Genomic DNA, 24,173 nt, shown 5'->3' on the forward strand with positions numbered 1-24,173 from the left:
CTTTTTAACTATACATTTATTTATATTTAGTAAATTGTACTAAACTTCAGGGGTTGATGATCATGCTGCCTTTCTTTTCTTTCCTGGTTTCATGGCTACCAGAAGAAGAAGAATTGCAGAGTTGTATACTTTAATAATAAATGACTCGTTGAACTTTTGAACCTTTAGATGTATGTGTTGCTGGAAAACAATAAATTTCATGACATATGTCAGAGACAATAACCTGACCCAGTGGATAGCAATCTTATAATAAGTGATGCTGCTTTTCTATGAAACTATATTAATTGTTAGAGCATATTTTTATCTATTGATATTGAAAGTCTGCTATTGTTTTCTATCCATTTTCCCCCTTGAGAATGGGTGATGACTTGTCTCCATGAACCACTACACTCCTTTTGAAGAAGGCAGTCCCACAATTTTGTTGAAAGGGTAGCTTTAGGATTTAGAATCAGCAATGATGAAGTAATGAGAATGTATTGCCAAGTATGGTCAATGTTCGATTTAAAGGAGAAACTATGGCTAGTGGCAATCCATGCACCCAAGCTCTTTCTCCTCGGTGTTAGAGGTCAAGAGTTTAGGAGGTGGTGTTTGAACAGCCTAAGCAAGTACGCACAAGAGCATTACAATATTGGCTGAAAAGAGCAAATGAAGTGGACTACTTAGTTCTTGAAAAAATTGAGATTCTTAGGAGCTGTTGGAAACATAGTTACCCAAGCTAGGGAGAAGTATTCCATCATGCTTTGGACCTGATCCAGTTCAGTCTTTCAGGTATCAGAAAGTAAAATGCATGCAGAGGGTACCCAGTTTCTTACATGCTCTTGTGCACACATCATTTATGCATAGGTTCAATTGAATGTCTTTTCTTTGGATAATGCCACTGATGATGCATATCAGCAGTTAGATTCTTGCTTTACATTGTCAATGCACAGCACCTTACTAGCACAAATATTAACAGCAAAAGGGATAATTATTTTGATTTTTTTTGATACAAGTTTAATAACATTTAAAATCTACACATTTTCTTGGTTTCACAGAAAATTTTGTTTTCTCTTTTGCAATTTCCCTGTAAGTTATGATGTTTTAAATATACAATTTAAAACCTTTTAATGAAAATATCATAAATAAATATGTTTGAGAAAGATTATAGTGGAGGTTTCCTTAAGGAACAATTGCAATTGTTGTAGATTACCTTTAATATTGCCCAATATGAATTGACTCAATTAATTTTCTTCTGTAAATATAAAGCCTTGTCATAGCTTCTGAAATTTGTTCCACTGAGCCACCCATGAGCTCCTAGTTCTCAAACACATCAAAGTGACAGAGTAAAATTGAAAAAGAAATGTCAACATAGCAGATCACAATGAAAAATAAACCGTTGTTTGAAGAAAACCTCATACGAAAGCGGAAGTTGACGAAGGGCTACAGCACACACTTACACATGCGTGCGTAAAACATTGCATACATGTATGCATACATACAGTATATGGAGAGCTGGAAAAAAGTTTGGGTCATTGGGATATATTGCCACAAATTGGAATAATTATACAGAAACCAACAGAACAGATGGTAAATTTAAGTTAATAATCTGGAGTGAATTAAAAAAATCTGGAATAGAACTAAGACCATGAAACCTCTTAATTGTTATTCCAATTTCTTTTGCCTCCATTCTAGTAGACATGGATCAGAAACATAGCAACGTGGATCAGAATCAACCCATTATCATAAAACATAATAAGAAATCAGTTCTGGAATTCACAAATCAGCAATGCGATGATCATCCTAGCATAAGTTATCAAACAGGAATGAATTCTCCATACATATCTCCATCTTTAATGATGCCACAGGATCAGAGGAAAGAATAAACTGAAGCATTTGTAACAGTTGGGAATGCTAAGAGAAATTTCAGTTTTAGTTCCCTCTTGAAGCTCCTGCCATCACAGCCACCAGTCCCAGACTGTTGTTATGCAGGATTTTGACCTGAAACACTGACAGTTCCTTTCCCCCAGCGAAGGCCTGCTGTGTTCATTCAGCAGATTATTTATTCCAGTTATCCTCAGCCATTGAAAAAGAAATGTCAATGTAGCAGGTCACAGTGAAAAATAAACCATTGTTTGAAGTAAACATGATCTGAGAACTAAAGCTGATGAAGAGAGAGAGTACACACTTACTAAACCCACTTACACATGTATGTATGTATACACAAAGTAGCACATATATGTATATATACATTCATACATATAGAGTGGTATATGCATATAGTAAATACATATATGGAGTGAGAAATTCACTGCTCTTCAAGTTATATCAAGTAATGAATTGCAACGCCTGAAACAGTAGAAGCTATGTGATCAGACAACACTTCAGTTATTCCTAAGGTTCATACTGTGTAAGTACCAGGCAATGAGCATTTCAAACAAGAGCCCAACTAAATTCTCTTTGACTTTCAGTGGCAGTATCACTGCAAAATCCTTCAACATCTGCATCCTGGATTACTGGATTTGTTGCCTGACTCGTGAGAAATACTTATATACATGTGAATAATGGAAACAAAAATTATTCAGAATTTATTCAAGCATATATATTTATGATCTGGCAGCATCTATAGGAAGAAGTATAGTTGACGTATCGGGCCGAAACCCTTCGTCAGGACTAACTGAAAGAAGAGCTAGTAAGAGATTTGAAAGTGGGAGGGGGAAGGGAGGACCTGAAAAGATAGGAGAAGACAGGAGGGGGAGGGAAGAAGCTAACAGCTGGAAAGTTGATTGGCAAAAGGAATACAGAGTTGGAGAAGTGGAAGGATCATGGGACAGGAGGCCTAGGGAGAAAGAAGGGGGAAGAGGAGCCCAGAGGAAGATGGAGAGCAGGCAAGGACTGATTGTGAGAGGGACAGAGAGAGAAGAAAAAAATAGCATCTTCCTATAGATGTTGCCTGGCCTGCTGTGTTCCACCAGCATTTTGTGTGTGCTGCTTGCATTTCCAGCATCTGCAGATTTTCTCGTATTTGCATATTTATGATCCATGCCTTTTGATGTAAGCACAAAAAATTCTATCTATCGAATCCCTGAGGCCTCTGAATAGTTTTAAATCCTCACCATATCATACCTCAGCCTTCTCTTTTCTTGGCTTAATTGGCTCAAGTTATATTTGATGGTGCAAAGGCCCTCAATTCTTCACTTTTTTAACGTCTGTTAATAACAAATGTCATCCCCTGGTTAAGATTTTTACTGTTATGTTGTAGCTATATCATTTTAGCAGTTTTATAAGAGCAGTCTGTTCTGCTTTCAGCCTGTTTGGGTTTGAGCTATGATAAGGGGCTTTGTTGTTCAACTTAGGAATGTTGCATCAGCCAATCAGGATGGCGGAATTGGGAGAAGGTTCTAGAGAATTCTGGGCAGAGAGGTCTTAGTGACGGACACTTTTGTGAATTGAGGTCTTTTTGGTGGGAGCTGGGAGGACAGTACAGAGGATGTTTTGTGCAGAAGAATGACTTCAAGGTGGAAGGACCAATACTCCCATGATTTCCCTTCTCCTTGTGTATGGAACTTACATAAGAATGTAAGGAATAGATGAACATTTAGCCTTCAATATTGTCAGCCATTTATAGAATGAAGTTATTGAGGAAAGTTATTATAACATCATCTTTGCTCCTGTTGGATATAATCATGAATAAGTGTGAACTGTCCTCCATAGCCTGAAAATTTGTTAGACCAATTCCATAAAAAAAAGTGTAAAATTGCTGTGATCTAGAGCAAAGCAATTTAGCACCTACACTCCATCTGCCAGTAAAAGTAAGCTTTCTCGGAGGCCACCCATTTCAATGCTACTTCCCATTCCCATTCCAACATGACAGTCCCTGGTTTCCTTTATTGCCAGAATGAGACCACACTCAAATTGGAGGAGCAACACCTTATATTCCGTCTGGGTAGCCTCCAACCTGGTAGCATGAACATCAATTTCTCAAACTTCCGGTAATCCCTTTCCCCCTTCACAATTTCTCTCCCTTCCCTTTCTTCCATGGTCTTCTACCCTCTCCTATCAGATGCCCCCTTCTTCAGCCCTTCAGTAGGTGAGAATGTCTGACTACAGCAGTGAGAGATTGAAGATATCATTGAACATCTGTGCCAGTTTGTTGGCACAGGTTTTCAGAGTCCCATCAGGTACTTAGCAAGGATTCACCCCCTTGAAAAATGTTCTGACATTGGTCAGATACTGCAGGGATTCGCACATGTGTAGTTTCATTCAAAGTACGCACAAAAGGTGTTGAGCTCCTCTGTCAGTGCAGCATCACAGCTATTTATGATGCTAGGTTTCGTTTTGTAGGAAGTAATGGCCTGCAAACCTTGCCAGAGCTGATAAGAGTCCGATTTCATCCCTAACCTCAATCGGAATTGTTTTTTTTTGCTCTCATAATAGCCTTCCATAGATTGTACCTGGACTTTGTTCATATATCTGGACAACTGGTCTTCAATGCTACAGAGATGGCTAAAACTGATTGGAGGAGAACACTAGCAGGGATGATAATAGAACAGCAATGGTTGAAATTTCTGGGAGCGATTCGGAAGGTACAGGGTAGATACATCCCAAAGAAGAAGTATTCTAAAAGCAGGATGACACAACCTGTGGCTAACAAGAGAAGTCAAACCCAACACAAAAGCCAAAGGGAGAGCAAAAATTGGTGGGAATTTAGAGGCTTGGGAAGCTGTTAAAATCCAACAGAAGGCAATTAAAATGTTATTAAAAAAGGAAAAGATGGAATACAAAAATAAGCTATCCAATAATACGAAAGAGAATACAAAATGCTTCTTCAGAGATATATGTGAAAGAGAAGTGCGAGTAGGTATCAGACTGCTGGAAAATCCACTGGAGAGGTAGTAATGGGGGACAAAGAAATGGTGGACAAACTGAATGAGTATTTTGCATCATTCTTCACTGTGGAAGATACTAGCAGTATGGTGGAAGTTCAAAAGTGTCAGTGGGCAGGAATGTATTAAGTTGCCATTACTCTGGAGAAAGCCCTTAGGAAACTGAATGGTCTGAAGGTAGATACGTCACCTGGACCAGATGGTGTACACCCCAGAGTTCTGAAGGTGGTGGCTAAAGAGATTGTGGAAGAATTAGTTATGATTTTTCGAGAATCAATGGATTCTGGCATGTTTCTGGAGGACTTGAAATTTTCGAGAAGCGAGAGGCAGAAGAAAGGAAATTATAAGCCAGTTAGTCTGATCTCAGTAGTTGGGAAGATGTTGGAGTCAATTTTTAAGGATATGAAGTTGGGATACTTGGAGGCACATGATAAAATAGGCTGCAGTCAACACGGTTGCCTTAAGGGAAAATCATACCTGACAAATCTGTTGGAATTCTTTGAAGAAATAACAATCAGGAGAATCGTTTGAAGTTGTGTACTTAGCTTTTCAAAATGTCTTTGACAAGGTGCCATGCATGAGACTGCTTAACAAGCTACGAGCCCATAGTATTACAGGAAAGATACTAGCATAGATAGACAGTGGCTGATTGACGGGAGAAAAAGAGTGGGAATAAAGGGAGACTTTTCTGATTGGCTGACAGTGAACAGTGGTGTTCCACAGGGGTCAGTGTTGGCACTGCTGCTTTTACCATTATATGCCAATAATATGGATGATTGAATTGACAACTTACTGGTCAAGTTTGCAGATGATACTAAGATAGGTGGACGGGCAGGTAGTTTTGAGGAAACAGCAAGGTTACGGAAGGACTTAGACAAATTAGGAGGATGAGCAAAGAACTGGCAGATGGAATGCAGTGTTCAGAAGTGCAAGGTCATGCATGTTGGTGGAAGAAATAAAAGCTTAGACTATTTTCTAAATAGAGGAAAAATTCAGTAATGCTGAGGTACATAGGGACTTGGATTTCCTGATGTAGGATAAAGGTTAATTTGCAGGTTGAGTCAGTGGTGAGGAAGGCAAATGCGATGTTAGCATTCATTTTGACAGGACTAGAATATAAAAGTAAGGATGTAATGTTAAGGATTTATTATGAACTGGTAAGGCCTCTCTTGGAGAATTGTGAGCAGTTTTGTGTCCCTTATCTTAGAAAGGATGTGCTGGCATTGGAAAGGGTTCAAAGGAGGCTCATGGGAATAATTCCAGAAGTGAAAAGCTTATCATATGAGGAGTGTTTGATGACTCTGGGCAGGTACTCATTGGAATTCAGAAGAATGAGGGGGAATCTCATTGAAACCTATTGAATTTTGAAAGGTCTTAATAGAGCGGATGTGGAGAGGATGTTTCCTATGGTGGTGGAGTCTAAGACCAGAGGAGACAGCCTCAGAATAAAGGGACGTCCGTTTAGAACAGAGATGAGGAGGAATTTCTTTAGCCAGAGAGCGGTGAATCTGTGGAACCTGTTGCCACAGGTGACTGTGAAGGCCAGGTCATTGGGTATATTTAAGACTGAGGTTGATAGATTTTGATTTGTCAGGTCATGAAGTGATATGGGAGAAGGAAGGAGATTGGAGCTGAGAGGGAAATGGATCAGCTATGTGAAATGGCAGAGCAGACTCGATGGACCAAATTGCCTAATTCTTCTTCTATATCTTATTGTCTTACCCAGCCCTCAGCAGACCTCGAAACTCCGTGTTCATCCATGGCTTTTGGTTTGGGTATGTCTGGTATGTTTTCAAAGGAACGCACTCATCCACACAGGTCTTGATGAAGTCGGTGACAACTGTGGTGTATTCCTTTAGACTCATAGATGAATCTCTGAATATTGTTCAGCCAATTGATTCAAAGCAGTCTTGTAAGCTCTTCTCCGCTTCCTTTGACCACACCTTCTTGGTTCTCACCATTAATGCTGTGGTCTTTAATCTCTGCCTTATAGGCTGGGAGTAATCTTATTTAGACTTTGCACTGCCCATTTTTCATGGAAACTTGTTAACTTACATTGGAAGATAATGCACATTTTTATTCATAATTCTATCCAATAGAAGAAATGTTGATGTTGAAACAACTTCTTTCATCCGATAAAATCAGGTGTCTATGAATTAACTTCAGTTGATATTCTCATGCTTGTTAAAGGCATTTCCTCATGCATCTTATAATAAATGGCAGACTGGAAAGGTCTATTAAAATCAACATTGATGCAAGCATTAATTGAAAACAATCTCCATCAGCATAAATGTCCTAAGTTCCCATTGTTGATTTGCACAATTCTAATATTGATTGCTTAGTAGCGACCTGTATTTCAGAATCAGAGTTACTTAATTTAAAAAAAGTCAGTTAAGTTCTTTTACCTCTTTCTTCTCTGCCACCAATACCCATGCACTGCATTTTTCATTTCACTCCAAAGTTAACTTTCAGGGAAATGTTGCCTATTTTGACATCATTGAAGTATGTCAGTCACAAGATCAGTGTGATCATAATGCATGACCAGAGTTAGATATTGCTTTTAAACCCTGAGGGATCAAGGAACATGAGACGTTCATCATAGACAAAGGCTATTGATGAGCACATCTACAAATGGCACTGCCACAAGAAAGCAGCTCCCATCATAAAGGACCCACACCACCTAGGCCATTTTCTCTTCTCGCTGCTGCCTTCAGGGAGCAAGTGTAGAAACCTTAGGTCCCACACCACCATCTTCAGGAACTTTTATTCCTGAAACAGTGCAGATAACTGAAGTGATTCCATAAGCTATGAACTCACTTTTAAGGACTCTACTACTCATGCTGTCAGTCTTATTTGTTTATTTTTAAATTTGCACTGTTTGTCTTCTTTTGAACATTGTTTGTTTGTCAGTCTTTGTTTAGATATTTTCATTGAACCCATTGTATTTCTTTGTTTTACTGTGAATGCCTGCACGAATAAATGTCAAGTGAGCCTATGGTAACAATATGTACTTTGTTAATAAATTTGCTTTGAACTTTGAGAAAGTTGGAACAGGGTACTGAATTTTGGATGATCAGTTATGTTCATATTGAATGGTGGAGCAGGGTGGAAGAGACAAGGGGCCACCTTCTGCTCCAATTTTCCATGGAAATTACGAGACGAGCTTCTTTACTTTATTATTGCCAAACAATTGATACTAGAGCGTACAATCATCACAGTGATATTTGATTCTGTGCTTCATGCTCCCTGGATTACAAATCAATGGTAAATATTAAACATTTAAATTATAAATCATAAATAGAAAATAGAAAAGGGAAAGTAAGGTAGTGCAAAAAAATGGAGAGGCAGGTCCGGACATTTGGAGGGTACAGCCCAGAACAGTTCAGCAGTCTTATCACAGTTGGAAAGAAGCTGCTCCCAAATCTGGCCGTAAAAGTCTTCAAGCTCCTGAGCCTTCTCCTCGAGGGAAGATGGACGAAAAGTGTGTTGGCTGGGTGGGTTGTGTCTTGTGAAGTGGTTCTACAGTCATTATCATTTTCTGCTCGATTATGCATTCAGTTGTATGGTGAAAGATGGTATAAAGAAATCTAATTTCTAGCCCTCGATCCCATTAACGTAATAAAAGCAAGAAACTGGGAAAATATTTAAACCCATCTGGAGAGACATTCTGGAACTTCAAGGCCACTCGGTAATGATAACGGAGAAAAAAAATAACACAAAACAATTTTGGAAACACACACTTTGGCAGAAAGCAAATAATCTTGGGTTCCACCTTCACCCTCTCTATGGTTGTTAGCTGTACCAATGTAGGAGCTTATGATTTAAATGTCTCATATTAACTGCAATCCAATGTTGTTGTCCTACTGATCCCATATGACTGAATTAAACAATACGTTAGAAACTTTCTCACTTGCTTCACCCAACTGAAAATATGTCAGGGAGTACCTCCAATTTTGTTTGCATTCAGGTATTTGTCTTAGCCCCACTGGGATGTTGGCATCCACATGAAGAATTAAAATGACAATTAAACATGAAATAATCCAGATCAGAGACAATGAGAAAAAGAGCAACGTTAGAAGGTGTGAAAATTTGCCCATTGAGACATCCTATTTACCACTTAGAAAGTTTTAGGGCGGGAACTTTACAGAGACAATGGGTTGAGGCTGGTTAGCACAAGTCACTTGCACTCAGGAGGCGCTGCGTTTATGGTCTAATACATGGAGAATTAGCATTTTGTCTGGGATTTCCTGAATTTTTAAGAAGAATTAGCTGCCACATACTAACTAATTTTATACCAAGCAGGGCCTGGGATCTGGAACCAGGATGAAACTGGGAGTGTGGGTTCAGAGAAAAGGGACATAACTGTGTCAATGGACAGAACTCAGGCACTCTGGTTCCAGGTTAGGCCTGGTTTGGGTTTTCAGCATGTGGTTAGGCCTGGTTTGAGTTTTCAGCATGTGGTTAGGCCTGGTTTGAGTTTTCAGCATGTGGTTAGGCCTGGTTTGAGTTTTCAGCATGTGGTTAGGCCTGGTTTGAGTTTTCAGCATGTGGTTAGGCCTGGTTTGAGTTTTCAGCATGTGGTTAGGCCTGGTTTGAGTTTTCAGCATGTGGTTAGGTCTGATTTGAGTTTTCAGCATGTGGTCAGACCCAAAACAATATCCGACTCTTGTTCCAGGTGAATCATCCTTGCTAGAGGCCTATCACCAAACGAGGAAGCAGGTGGATGTAAAGGTCTCATTGTCAAGAAATGGAGCTTCAAAGACAAGCTAGCTTAGGCACAGTGCAAGATTCTACGATGCATCACCTCCACCCTCTCCTTCCCGTCAGAGGTAGGGAGGTATACCTGAGGGATTCTCTGATGAAGCCAACATACTTCAGTTACTAGGAGGATCATGTCCATCCTGTCTACTAAATTTGACTTCAGTTTAAATGGAACAGATCTATTCTCATGCCATTGAAATTGTCCCTTTGCTAAATGACAAATTTTCAATACTCTATATCCTTTTCCATAGGTATTCTGAACTCAGGTGGAAATGGCCATTTCTGATGCAAACAGAAACAAAAAATGCGCTGTAACTCCGTGGGCTTGTATTGGATATAATTTTACTGGTGAAGGAGGCAGCAGAAAGAAGGGTCACAGTAGAAATGTGATAGCCAATTAAAGTGACAAGCAACTGACAGCTCAGGATTTGAGTGCATGTGTTCTGCAAAATAAGCATTTAATATTCCTTTAACTCCAGCATATTCCCCTCCCCTTGAAACATTTGAGCTGGACTGAAATGAAATACTGCTCATTTCTACTTAGAAGACACCAATTCATTGTCATCAAACTAATCCTGGTTCTCTTACGTTAAAAATGTGTTTAGTCTGGGTGTAAATGTATTGGGCAGTGGATGCGTTGCCAACGTGCAATGTGCTGCCAATGCAGATGTGTCATCAAGGAATGTGCACTGCGTAAATGGGTCAGGAGCTTCCAACACCTTTGAGGAGTGCAGCATTTAGCTGGTCCCAATTCGCTTTAATCTCCTTTACAATGTAGTACAGAAGATGACAGTTCTTTGAACCAGACATTTCCATATGGTCTTAAGCTGGTCTTTTCACAGAAGACCATATTTATCACAATCAGCACATGTTGACCTGATTTAGTTACAGAGAATGATGCCAGTTGTGAGGTCTACTTTTATACAGAGAGGCAGAGTCAGCTGGTAGGAATCTCAAAGGGTTTACTCAGCATCAAACAGTGCAATTACACTTCCTAGATCATTAAAATTCTTAATTATTCAAACAACTAGCAACAACAAAAACATGCATAAGTGCACAACCTTAATTGGCACTTCCTTTTTGTCTCATTGGTTTACTAGTTTGGAGCTGTCACCCAGGAACTGGTTTCTTTTTATGGTGTGTCTGTAACATGTCTTATTGGCTTGGAATCTTAAACATGCACATCCTGATTTGTAGCTGAACCTACAACTCAGCACACTGATTTGGTCCCTGCGGCTCGATCAATCCTACAGTGTCCCATCATGCATCCACCCAGGTGCAGAACAACTCTGAAATAGGCTAGCAATTAATATAAACTTTGTCACTGTTGGTGTTGGTCTTTTCTGTGTCATTTTGCCAATCATTCCATTTTAGGTTTTGAGGTCAGAGTCAGGTGAAGCACTGAAGGAGCATGATCTTGTTGTCCCTCAGAATGGAGGCACACAATATTGTTTTGTTTCGTACGGAAAGAATTTAACCAGAAAGGAGCATAATACCTACAAATTAAGCATCAAGGTGTATAATATTTGTTCATTGATTCTTCCCCTTAAGCACGTAAGCTCATTAAGAAGAAAATTCCCCCTCTTCATCTTTCAGATAATCTTGGTCAGAAGCAAAGTGTGTGATCTAGATGTGCACATGGAAATAGTTATTACAGGCAACATGCATCATACAACTTATTGAAAGAATAGAAACGGACAATCAAACCTAAAGCTCCATGGAAAAGATGTAAATTGCTGTCTTTTCCATCAGCTGTAAATGATGCACCTACCAAAGACAAGGTAGCAATGAGTGATGAAGAATGACACAGTGTAACATGTTATGATGGGATGTGATAAATCGCCACATTGCAGCTGCCCATTATTCATTCATGCCATTTTTGACATGGGACTCATTTAGTCATGCTCAGCTGGAGAAATGTTTATCACATCATGCTGATGGCCGTGACCACCTCTGTAAATCATCTTGCCCCAACTTTTAAAAGGGTATGCCTCAACTCTGTCAAAATATACAGAATGATTTTGACAGCTGAATTTATTACTTGAGGTGCCATTGAAGGAAAAAACATGATATAATATATGATGACACATCAAAACATTCAACGACTAGTTCAGAAATAAGTTGTGAAAGGACAAGTTAAATCACTAAAACAGTTTTTGGAGAATCCTTGGGTTGTGAAATTTAAGTAACATGTATCTGGTTAAAGTCTCATAGCTGTAATTGTTGAATAGCCCATTATAAAAAGACAAAGAACATCTTTAACCCTGAAATGAGAACATTAATTTAACCTGAATGTAACTAAATGTTTCTGATCTATTGGCTTGTGACATTTTTCAGATAAATTAGCATTCTCTCTCACCTGTGAATTATAGTAACGCCCATTTGATTTGGAATGACAATATTGAGTAACACTTGCTTGTTATCTTTACAACCAGACTTGTAGTATTGTGTAGGAAAAATAGTACCTCATCAATTAATATTGTAAATCTCACAGGTTCATGTATCACAAATTCATTTTGGAAGTCTATAACATTGCTGTTTATTGCTGTTTTTGTCCAAGTGGCATTGGTAATTGGATTTTGTTTTCAAGACCAAAAGATTCACACAAAAAATGGAACAAATGCAGAAAACAGCAAACACAAGAGATTCTGTAAGTGCTGGAAATCTAGAGCAACACACACAAAATGCTAGAGAAACCCAAGCAACACACATCAAATTTGCTGGTGAAAGCAGCAGGCTAGGCAGCATCTCTAAGAAGAGGTACAGTTGACGTTTCGGGCCGAGACCCTTCGTCAGGACTAACTGAAGGAAGAGCTAGTAAGAGATTTGAAAGTGGCAGGGGGAGGGGGAGATCCAAAGTGATAGGAGAAGACAGGAGAGGGAGGGATGGAGCCAAGAGCTGGACAGGTGATTGGCAATAGGGATATGAGGGGATCATGGGACAGGAGGCCCAGGGAGAAGGAAAAGGGAGAGGGGGGAAAAACCCAGAGGATGGGCAAGGGGTATAAGTCAGACGAACAGAGGGAGAAAAAGGAGAGTGAGAGAAAGAATGTGTGCATATAAGGCAAAAGGGATATGAGAGGATAAACCCAGCTGGTCGGGCAGCATTCATGGAAATGAACAAACAGTCAACATTTAAGATGAGGCCCTTCTTCAAGACTGGAAAGTAAAGTGGAAGACATCAGAATAAAAAAGGTGGGGAGAGGGAATGGAGGGTTAACTAAAAGGTGATAGGTGAAACCAGATGGGTGGGAAAAGTAAAGGGCAGGAAAAGAAGGCACTAATAGGAGAGGAGAGTGGACCATGTGAGAAATGGAAGGAGGAGGGGCACCTGGGGGAGGTGATAAGCGTGTGAGGAGAAGAGGTAAAAGGCCAGAGTGGGAATAGAAGAAGAGGGAAGGAGAAATTGATATTCATGCCATCAGGTTGAAAGCTACCTGCACAGAATATGTAGCGTTGCTCTTCCACCCCGAGAATGGCTTCATCTCATGAGGAGAACATGGACCAACATGTTGGAACGGCAATGGGGTTAGGAATTAAAGTAATTGGCAACCACGAAATTGAGCTTTTGGCAGATGGACTGAAGGTACTCGATAAAGAGGCACCCCGACATAAATTGAGACTCACCAAAGTACTGGCTGTCACATTGGGTGCACTGGATGCAATAGACGACCCCAACAGATTTGCAGGTGAAGTATTGCCACACCTGGGGGGACTATTTGGGGCCCTGAATGGAGATAAGGGAGGAGGTGAAATGGCAGGCATAATATTTCTGTCACTTGCAGGGATATGTGCCAGGAGGAGATTAGTGGGGAGGGACAAGTGACTTAGGAAATCATGGAGAGATAAATTCCTTGGGAAAGTAGAGAGAGTAGAGAGTATGTGTGGAGGGGGGATGGGTGGTTGGGAAATGTTTCAGATATGTTTGGTGGTAGGGTCCCAGTGAAGATGGTGGAAGTTGCGGAGAAATATGTGTTGAATGCAGAGGCTCATGGGGTGGTAGGTAAGGACAAGAGGAACGCTATTCCTTTTAAGATGGTGGGAAGATGAGATGAGCATGAATGTTCAGAAAATGGAGGAGATGTGGGTGAGGGCAACATAGAAACATAGAAAAATAGAAAATAGGTGCAGGAGTAGGCCATTCGGCCCTTCGAGCCTGCACCGCCATTTATTATGATCATGGCTGATCATCCAACTCAGAACCCCGTCCCAGCCTTCCCTCCATATCCCCTGACTCCCGTAGCCACAAGGGCCATATCTAACTCCCTCTTAAATATAGCCAATGAACTGGCCTCAACAGTTTCCTGTGGCAGAGAATTCCACAGATTCACCACTCTCTGTGTGAAGAAGTTTTTCCTAATCTCGGTCCTAAAAGGCTTCCCCTCTATCCTCAAACTGTGACCCCTCGTTCTGGACTTCCCCAACATCGGGAACAATCTTCCTGCATCTAGCCTGTCCAATCCCTTTAGGATCTTATACGTTTCAATCAGATCCCCCCTCAATCTTCTAAATTCCAACGATTACAAGCCCAGTTCATCCAGTCTTTCTTCATATGAAAGTCCTGCCATCCCAGGAATCAATCTGGTGAACCTTCTTTGTACTCCCTCTATGGCAAAGATGTCTTTCCTCAGATTAGGGGACCAAAACTGCACACAATACTCCAGGTGTGGTCTCACCAAGGCCTTGTACAAATGCAGTAGTACCTCCCTGCTCCTGTACTCGAATCCTCTCGCTATAAATGCCAGCATACCATTCGCCTTTTTCACCGCCTGCTGTACCTGCATGCCCACTTTCAATGACTGGTGTATAATGACACCCAGGTCTCGTTGCACCTCCCCTTTTCCTAATCGGCCATCATTCAGATAATAATCTGTTTTCCTATTTTTGCCACCAAAGTGGATAACTTCACATTTATCCACATTAAATTGCATCTGCCATGAATTTGCCCACTCACCCAACCTATCCAAGTCACCCTGCATCCTCTTAGCATCCTCCTCACTGCTAACACTGCCACCCAGCTTCGTGTCATCCGCAAACTTGGAGATGCTGCATTTAATTCCCTCATCCAAGTCATTAATATATATTGTAAACAACTGGGGTCCCAGCACTGAGCCTTGCGGTACCCCACTAGTCACTGCCTGCCATTCTGAAAAGGTCCCGTTTATTCCCACTCTTTGCTTCCTGTCTGCTAACCAATTCTCCACCCACACCAATACCTTACCCCCAATACCGTGTGCTTTAAGTTTGCACACTAATCTCCTGTGTGGGACCTTGTCAAAAGCCTTTTGAAAATCCAAATATACCACATCCACTGGTTCTCCCCTATCCACTCTACTAGTTACATCCTCAAAAAATTCTATGAGATTCGTCAGACATGATTTTCCTTTCACAAATCCATGCTGACTTTGTCCAATCATTTCACCGCTTTCCAAATGTGCTGTTATCACATCCTTGATAACCGACTCCAGCAGTTTCCCCACCACCGACGTTAGGCTAACCGGTCTATAATTCCCCGGTTTCTCTCTCCCTCCTTTTTTAAAAAGTGGGGTTACATTAGCCACCCTCCAATCCTCAGGAACTAGTCCAGAATCTAACGAGTTTTGAAAAATTATCACTAATGCATCCACTATTTCTTGGGCTACTTCTTTAAGCACTCTAGGATGCAGACCATCTGGCTCTGGGGATTTATCTGCCTTCAATCCCTTCAATTTACCTAACACCACTTCCCTACTAACATGTATTTCGCTCAGTTCCTCCATCTCAATGGACCCTCTGTCCCTTACTATTTCTGGAAGATTATTTATGTCCTCCTTAGTGAAGACAGAACCAAAGTAATTATTCAATTGGTCTGCCATGTCCTTGCTCCCCATAATCAATTCACCTGTTTCTGTCTGCAGGGGATCTACATTTGTCATCAATGGTGGAGGAAGGGATATCCTTTTCTTTGAAGGAGAACATCTTTGATGTCCTGGAAAAGAAAGTCGCAACCTGGGAAGAGATGCTACAGAGATGAAAGAACTGAGAAAATGGATTAGCATTTTTACAGGACACAGGATGGGAAGAGGTGTAGGCAAAGTAGCCATGGGAATTGGTATGTTCATAAAAGATATCGGTAGACAGTTTGTCTCCAGAGATGGAGACAGCGAAATTGAGAAAGGGGAGAGACGTGTCAGAAATGGACCAAGAGGATTTAAGTGCAGACTGGTAGTTGGGGACAAAGTTAATCAAATTGATGAGCTTAGCATGGATGTATGAAGCCAAAGCAATAGTCAATGTAGCTGAGGAAGAGTTTTGGGAGCGTTACCAGGTAAGGTTTGGAACATGGACTGTTCTATATCGCCAATGAGTTACAGACATAGCTAGGGCTCTTGCAAGTGCCAATGGATACCCCATGAGTTTGGAGGAAGTGGGAGGAGCCGAAGGAGAAATTGTTGAGGGTGAAGACCAGTCTGTCAGTCTGTGGATGGTGAAAATGCCAGAAATACGAAAAAGATCACTGTCACTAAGGAGATAGTGTTAAGAAAACTAGAGGGCCTGAAGGTAGATAAGTCCCCTGGTCCTGATGGGATGCATCCCAGGGTGCTGAAGGAATTGACGAGGGTTATAGTAGATGCGTTGGTAATCATTTATCAAAACTCTATAGAATCTGGGCAGGTCCCGGTGGATTGGAAGACAGCAAATGTCACGCCACTTTTTAAAAAAGGATGCAGTCAAAAGACGGGCAACTATAGGCCAGTTAGCTTAACACCCATAGTCAGGAAAATACTTGAAGCTGTTATTAAGGAAGAAATAGCGAAACATTTAGAAAAGAGTGGTTCCATTAGACAGATGCAGCTTGAGTTCAAAAAGGGCAGATCCTGTTTGACAAACTAACTGGAGTTCTTTGAGGACATAATGAGTTCTGTGGATAGAGGGGAACAGATGGATGTTGTATACTTGGATTTCCAGAAGGCGTTTGATAAGGTGCCACACAAGAGACCTATAAATAAGATATGGATGCAAGGAGTCAGAGGAAGTGTATTGGCCTGGATAGTGGATTGGTTAAACAATAGAAGGCAGAGAGTTGGTATAAATGGGTGTTTCTCCGGTTGGCAGTCAGTGGTGAGTGGGGTGCCGCAGGGGTCGGTGCTGGGCTCGCAGCTGTTTACCATTTACATTGATGATTTGGAAGAGGGGACTGAGTGTTGTGTAGCAAAATTTGCTGATGACACTAAATTGAGTGGAAAAGTAAATTGTACAGATGATGTGGAGAGTCTGCAGAGGGATATAGATAGTTTAGTTTAGTAGGTTAAGATCTGGTAGATGGAATACTTTGTTGGTAAATGTGAGATCATCCACTTTGGAAGGAATAACAGAAGAACAGAGTATTATTTAAATGGTGAAAGATTGCAGCATACTGTTGTGCAGAGGGACTTGGGAGTGCTTGTTCATGAATTGCAAAAAGTTGGCTTGCAGGTACAACAGGTTATTAAGAAGGCAAACAGAATGTTGGCCTTCATTGCTAGAGGGATTGAATTCAAGAGCAGGGAGGTCATGCTGCAACTATACAGGGTACTGGTGAGGCCACACCTGGAGTACTGTGTGTAGTTCTGGTCTCCATACTTGAGGAAGGATATACTGTCTTTGGAGGCAGTGCAGAGGTGGTTCACCAGGTTGATTCCAGGGGTGAAGGGGTTAACTTATGAGGAGAGATTGAGTTGCCTGGAGCTACACCCTCTGGAGTTCAGAAGAATGAGAGGGGATCTTATAGAAACATACAAAATTTTGGCAGGGATAGATAAGATAGAAGTAGCAAAGTTGTTTCCATTAGTAGGTGAGACTAGAACTAGGGGACATTGCCTCAAGATTCGGAGGAGAAGATTTTGGACGGAGATGGGGAGAAACTGTTTTTCCCAGAGCGTGGTGAATCTGTGGAATTCTCTGCTCAAGGAAGCAGTTGAGGCTTCCTCACTAAATATATTTAATAATCAGTTAGATAGGTTTTTACATAGTTAGGGGATTAAGGGTTTTGGGGAAAAGGCAGGTAGATGGAGCTGAGTTTACGGAAAGATCAGCCATGATCTTATTGAATGGCGGGGCAGGCTCGATGGACTGGATGGCCTACTTCTGCTCCTATTTCTTATGTTCTGATGTTCTTATGAAGGTCAGGCAGAGGAATAAATGGAGTTAATGCTTCAATTCAGTAACTTTTCATCATAAACGGAAAGCTAAAGCTTTTGGACCAACATGTTGGAATGGAAATAGGGCTAGGAATTAAAATGGTTGGCTTACAGGCAAATTCTGCTTTTTGCAGATGGAACAAATGTGCTCAACAAAGCCAATCTCTTAATCTATGTCGTGTCTCACCAATGTAGAGGAGGCTGCATAGGGAGCACCGGATGTAGTAGATGACCCTGACAGGGTTTGCAGGTAAAGTGTTGCCTCACCTACAAAGACTGTTTGGTGTTGGAGGTGACTGGGCAGATGTAGCATTTTTTCTGCTTGCAGGAATAAGTGCCAGAAGGGAGATTAGTGGGGAGGGACAAATGGACCAGGGAATCATGGAAGGAGCGATTCTTGTGGAAAGCAGATTCGGAAGAAAGAAAAGTTGTGTTTGGTGGTGTCGTACCTTTGGGGATGGCGTAAATTAAGGAGAATGAGGGGTTAGAGGCTCATGGAGTGGTATGTGAGGACACACGGAACTCTATCTCTGGTTAGTCAGCAGGAAGATTGAGTGATGGCTGATGTCCTGGAAATGGAAGTCATGAGAAGGAGGACATCTCTGAAGGTCTTGGAAAGGAAAGCCCCATCCTGGGAACATTCATTAGTATATGAGATACATAAGGATGGAAATTCATGAAGGAATAAATAACTTTAAACAATGCAACTGACAGTATGAGCAATTATTCACGTTACAGAAATATTTGATGTTGTACTATATTGGATAATTGGCAACACAACACTAACATCAATGAAATGGCAATTGCAACTTATAAAGAAGACTTATGAGGAACTTATTTAACTTACTAGATACTGGGCAATAAATAAAATATTAATTCCTTCCTACTGATTAACAAGCTACTACTATTCAGTTTGTTTGCTTTATTATGATACATTTCATTTAAGATTCATTAATTGTTGGTGCTAGTCACACTGGAGCATCAGTAAATTACAATCTCATTTAAAGGTTAGTAAAATGATTCATTGGGGAAACACTTGGGGAAATTGGTATCTGGATGGCAGTTAACTGTTACGCTGCAGTGAGCACAATGTGCTATGACATTGAAGCTACCACTTGAAAATTATTTTGACTCTCCACTATAGATGGATTTTGCAGTGAGACACTGAATCATATGCTACTGTCTGAGACTCGGTGGATTTTATTGTACATTGGAAGTAAATGATTGATGTTTACATCCCAAAATGATGTATACTTATATTTAATTGATTTTAAACCCTGTGGGTGTCATATTCTGGGAAAATTGTCTTTGTGAAAGGTATGCAACCATGCTTCAAATTAATCCACAGAGGGCAGAGATTTGTTTTGAATTTGATGAAGAGATATGTATCAGGTGTAAGTTTATTTCTTCTTTGCAAAGATGCTACCTGACCTGTTGAGTATTTCTAGTACTTTTTTATTCCAGATGTCCAGCTTCTGCAGTTTTATTTTTGCTTTTAAATTCTCTTTAGTTCAGTTGTGCTTTATCAGAATACAATTTTTAGCATTTTATTTACAATTACTCATTTTACATATATTATATAGGATCGAGCTTGAAATCCCTGTTGAGGAAAATTAAGAAATCATCAAAAAAAATCTTGCTTCTTTGGAAGTAGAAGTGTTCTGTCTATGATATCTTACATATCATTTTGAGTTCGGTGAGCTTCCCTGTTTTTCTTTTGTCACAATGAAATGACCTTAAGTGTACCACTAAGCCATTCAGTAAATTTATCTAACCCTACCTTAATGAGCTGTACTCATAAGCCCGCATCTTCACTGATTTTCAGGTTAACTTTAATGATCTAAGTTTGTGGCATGAAAGCATAGCAGTTAGCCTAATACTAGGACTGTATCGGTGACAGGTTCAATTCTACTACAGTCTGTAAGAAGTTTGTACATTTGCCCCATGATTATGCCTGTTTCCTCCAGCTGCTCCAGTTTCCTCGCACATTCCAAAGATGTACAAGTTAGTGGGTTAGTAGGTCCCATGGGTGTAATTTGGTGGCACAAGCTTGTTGGGCCAGAAGGAGCTGTTCCTGTGATGTATCGCGAATAAAAATAATAATAAAATAATCTTTACCAATTACAACATCCATTTTCTGATAGCCACTTCCTAAACATCTCTGGTTTCCTATTCTGCTTTTCAGTTTCTTTCAAGTTCTTTTCTTTTTGTCAAATCATGCTATCCAGTCTATTCAATTCTCATTTTCACTGAGATTCCCTTTATCCTCTAAGCTAGGATCCTCAAGAACACAATACTGGTTATACACTCAAAACTAGGAAAACTTGCTGAATATCCTTTCATTATAGGCTAAGAGATGCAACAGAAATACTTGTCCTCTTCTAAAGTTCATTAAGAGGTCATCTGAAGGAAGGAGTAGAGTGATTATTAAGTTTCAGAATTATCCAACGGAAGTAATCTCAGTTGCAGATCAGAAACTGATAGGCTCAGGGTCCACTTTAATGACATCAAGCAAGTCCTTCACTAATGGAAATACTGCCTTTTTTTTCCCCTTGATATCCGGGATAACCTCTGAGGTGAACATGAGGAGTGTTCTTAACGTTTTGGCTAACATTAATTTCTGGAATAAAACAATGTAGTCTCGTTTTTTTTTAACACAGTAGTTTTACATCAGACTAATTTTTCCAGCTACGAAGAAATATGTATATGAATGATGCTTTTGGCTGACATCCTCATTTAATGAAACTCAAAACACTTAAAAACAACATTTAAGTGAAAAATACAATTGGATCAGAATAAAAATATTATATTTGTAAGACTATATGACATAAGAACAGAATTAGGCTATTCAGCCTATCATGTCTACTCCATCATTCCATCATGACAGATTTATTATACCTCTCAATTGCATTCTTCTGCTGTTTTTGACACTTTTACTAATCAAAAACCTAACAACTTTGCCTATAAATATATCCAATTACTCGGCTTCCAGAGCTGTCTATGGCAATGAATTCCACAGGTTCACCACTCTCTGGCTAAAGAAATTTCTCCTCATCTTGGTTCCAAATGGATGCCCTTGTATGGTAAGGCTTTGCCTTATGACTGTAGAGTCCCCCACTATAGAAAACATCTTCTCCGTATCCATTCCACCTAGTCCTTTCAATATTGAATAGATTTTAATGAGATCCTCCCTCCTTTTTCTGAACTCAAGCGAGAACAGGCCTAGAGCCATCAAATGCTCCTCATACATTAACTCTTTCATTCTTGACATCATCCTCGTGAACCTCCTCTGGAACCTCTTTAATATTAGCATATACTTTCTTAGATAAGGGGCACAATACCGCTCAAAGTACTTCATGTTGCATATTTACTATTTCAGGAATTATAAAGTAATATTGTAAGCATATTGTTTAATTAAGCATTTTTTGCTGGACACATAATGCATTGACAGTTATCAGTAAAAGTATGTAAACCACATATATTAACATGCCAACGTTTCATACCTCTGTATGAAATCAGTAAAAATGAAGTTAGACTCAGATTTTGGACTCTGTGTTTTTCTTCCAAGTAGTTTTACTATTTAGAGTTGAAAAATAGAAGAGTGGCAATGCCGAAGTGTTAAACAAAATTAACAGAACTACCCACCTTTTGCAGTGCAGTGAGAGGTTTCAGTAAAAAAAAAGCACAGCAAGAAATGACTGAGTAAAAAAAAAAATCAGTCTGTGTTCTTCAGAAGAGGAGAAAACTTTTAAGTTTAAGAAAAAGTAGAGGACGGACAAATTCACAGGTTCATAAACAGTGAGGACCAGTCAATAATACTCATCTGAAAGGAGCAGAAACGGTTGGCTACATTGGAAAGATTGACATGTTTCATTACACAATATATAACTCTATATTGTACATTGAATTAATTGAGCAGTATTTTGAAGCAAATGCCAGTTTTGCTGAGTACATTGGATTTAAAGGCATACAGTTTCCTTAGACCTTTGAATGTTCCAACCAAACCAACCAAAATAAGCTTTATTGATACTGTGAAAGTAATGCAGGAACATTTAGATCCAAAACCATTGTTGATTGCAGAATGCTTCAGGTTTTGCAAACTGAATCAAAAGAAAGGAAACATAAAAGACTGGTCCTGATGAAGGGTATCGGCCTAAAACGTCGACTGTGCTTCTTCCTGTGAATGCTGCCTGGCCTGCTGTGTTCCACCAGCATTTTGTGTGGTTGCTTGAATTTCCAGCATCTGCAGGTTTCCTCGTGTTTGCAAAAGAAAGGGAAGTTCATTTCAGTGTCCATGGTGGAATTAAAGAGATAGTCTGAGAATTGTCAGTTCAGTAATGCACACTGAGATTTTGTTTAGTTCATGGATTCTTAGAAGAAAGCATTCAAAAATGGCTTCTAACTGAAGCACAAATTATATTTTAAAGAGCAGCTGAACAAGCTGTATCAATGGAAACAGCAGAGAGAGATGCAACTGAGCTGCAATCAGGAATGAAAATAAGCATGAACAAAATTGCAATTCTAAATATAATCCAGCCAAGTGGAAGTAATTGTTTATTACCATTATGGAAGGGGCTCACATACACCTCCCCAATGCAAGTTTAAAGGCAAAATTTGCAGAAACTTAAACAAGGCACAATACATACAAAGAGCAGCTCGGACTGACAAAATTAAATTGACTGCACAGGGTAGAGAAAAAGATAAAAAGCCAAGTTGCGATTTCAAAAAAAAAACATTAATCTGAAAGCTGTTGATGAAAGTGACACAGAACTAGGTAGCCTTGAGATTTACAATATAAAAACCAACAATAGACAAGCAATATGGTTTTACCAGAAGTAAAAACCAAATTAATTAAATTAAAATTGGATACTGGTTCAGCTGTTTCAGTCATTCTTTCCTGTCAGGAAATACATTATCCTACAAGATTAAGAAATACGCAAGAAGTGACTAAATCTTAAGGCCTGGGTGGGACAATGTGAATACTTATTATGCTGTGGAAGTTTATGTAGTAGTTCTATTATATAGTACACTGTATTTATGTGTATTAGATGAAGTGTATTATATATTGAGTTGGAGTTTATAGCTAAGCAAGAAGGAGTCTTGGGTATTTAATATTTCAGTAATATTTGAGTAATATGGTGAATATTTTGTTTGATTCAGCATTCTTGTTGTTTTCATAATGCATTCTGGGTTATCTGTAAATGTAAGAAAATAGCATACATCATCAGACCATCACATCATACGCAAACACCTCATTTAAAGTAAAAATGAAGTTAGACTTGCACTTTGGACTCTTCACATTTTCCTACTTTTTTATGTTTTGGAGGTACAAAACATAACACTCCTAATGTAGTTTAACCAATGTCTTATAAAGCCACCCTGTATTACATAGTTGTTTTTATATTCTAGTCCTCTTAAAATGAATGTTAACATTGTATTTGCCTTCCTTACCACTGACGTAACCTAGAAGTGAAACTTTAGAGAATCTTGCATGAGGATCCAGAGTCCCTTTACATGTCTGATTTCTGAATGTGCTTCCTAAATATAAAATATTCTATGTCTTCATTCCTTCCACAAAGTGCATGACCATACATTGTATTTCACCTGCTATTTCTTTGCCCATTCCTTAAATCTGTAAGTCCTTTTGCAAGCTCCTTGCTTCCTCAACACCCCCTGCCCCTCCACCTGTCTTTGTATCATCTACACAACTAGCCACAAAACCATCAATTGCATCATCCAAATCATTGACATTTACCATGATAAAAGGGTCCCAACACATACCTCTGTGGAAGCGCGCAGTTACTGGCAGTTAATCAAACTTCTATCTTTGCTATTAACTTTCCTGTAATACCCTGGGATCTTTCTGAATATAAGAATGACAGAGGTGAAATAATAATTATAAAGTTACCATCATAGAAACATAGAAACATAGAAACATAGAAAATAGGTGCAGGAGTAGGCCATTCGGCCCTTCGAGCCTGCACCGCCATTTATTATGATCATGGCTGATCATCCAACTCAGAACCCAGCCTTCCCTCCATACCCCCTGACCCCTGTAGCCACAAGGGCCATATCTAACTTCCTTTTAAACATAGCTAATGAACTGGCCTCAACAGTTTGCTGTGGCAGAGAATTCCACAGATTCACCACTCTCTGTGTGAAGAAGTTTTTCCTAACCTCGGTCCTAAAAGGCTTCCCCTCTATCCTCAAACTGTGACCCCTCGTTCTAGACCTCCCCAACATCGGGAACAATCTTCCTGCATCTAGCCTGTCCAATCCCTTTAGGATCTTATACGTTTCAATCAGATCCCCCCTCAATCTTCTAAATTCCAACGAGTACAAGCCCAGTTCATCCAGTCTTTCTTCATATGAAAGACCTGCCATCCCAGGA

The sequence above is a fragment of the Mobula hypostoma genome, chromosome 15 (assembly GCF_963921235.1).
Source record: "Mobula hypostoma chromosome 15, sMobHyp1.1, whole genome shotgun sequence".
Taxonomy (NCBI): Eukaryota; Metazoa; Chordata; class Chondrichthyes; order Myliobatiformes; family Myliobatidae; genus Mobula; species Mobula hypostoma.